Source organism: Sinocyclocheilus grahami, unplaced genomic scaffold, assembly GCF_001515645.1.
Source record: "Sinocyclocheilus grahami isolate Dianchi unplaced genomic scaffold, SAMN03320097.WGS_v1.1 scaffold209.1, whole genome shotgun sequence".
NCBI lineage: Eukaryota > Metazoa > Chordata > Actinopteri > Cypriniformes > Cyprinidae > Sinocyclocheilus > Sinocyclocheilus grahami.
The window spans coordinates 1779970-1780599 of record NW_015505388.1 but is presented as its reverse complement, the minus strand read 5'-3'; the positions used below and the strand labels follow the sequence as shown (position 1 = coordinate 1780599).

Genomic DNA, 630 nt, shown 5'->3' with positions numbered 1-630 from the left:
ACACACACACACACACACACACACACACACACACACCAGCAGAGGAGCTTTGCTGACACATCTCATACACACAAACATGCGAAGACTCCCCTAACACATGCCTCTAGTTGAGGTGCCTGCACCTGCAAAGCCATGCCACAATAACGCAATAAGTTCCTTAGTAAAGCAAGCAGCAGAGACCGAAGCTCTCTCAGGCTATTACATGGTACGAATTAGGCACAGCTGGGAGCAGGATCATATTTGACTAAATCAATTATCTCTCTTTGATTTAAATGAGACAGAGACAAACAAATGGTCTAAAAGCTTTAAAACATTTTTTATCAACACTCTGAAATGAATGCCATGCTTTTCCAGTTTGCGTTAAAGAATGGGATTGTTGTTGTCCTTTGCACTAACACAGTGTGGCCAGGGTCCAAAATGAACTTTTTTCCCACACCTTTCCCATATCCTCATAACATTACAATTTAAAATAATTGTTTTCTATTATAATATATTTTAAAAAGTAATTTATTTCTGTGATGGCAAAGTTGAATTTTCAGCAGTCACTACTCCAGTCTTCAGTGTCACATGATCCTTTAGAAATCATTCAATTACGCTAATTAAGAAACTGATAATTTGGTGAATAGAAAT

General features: G+C 37.8%; 1 protein-coding gene across 1 annotated transcript in view; it reads right to left on the bottom strand.

Moving 5' to 3' along the window:
• satb2 (SATB homeobox 2) overlaps window positions 1-630 on the bottom strand; it is a 41145-nt gene that overhangs the window by 9753 nt on the left and 30762 nt on the right. The window lies entirely within an intron of this gene.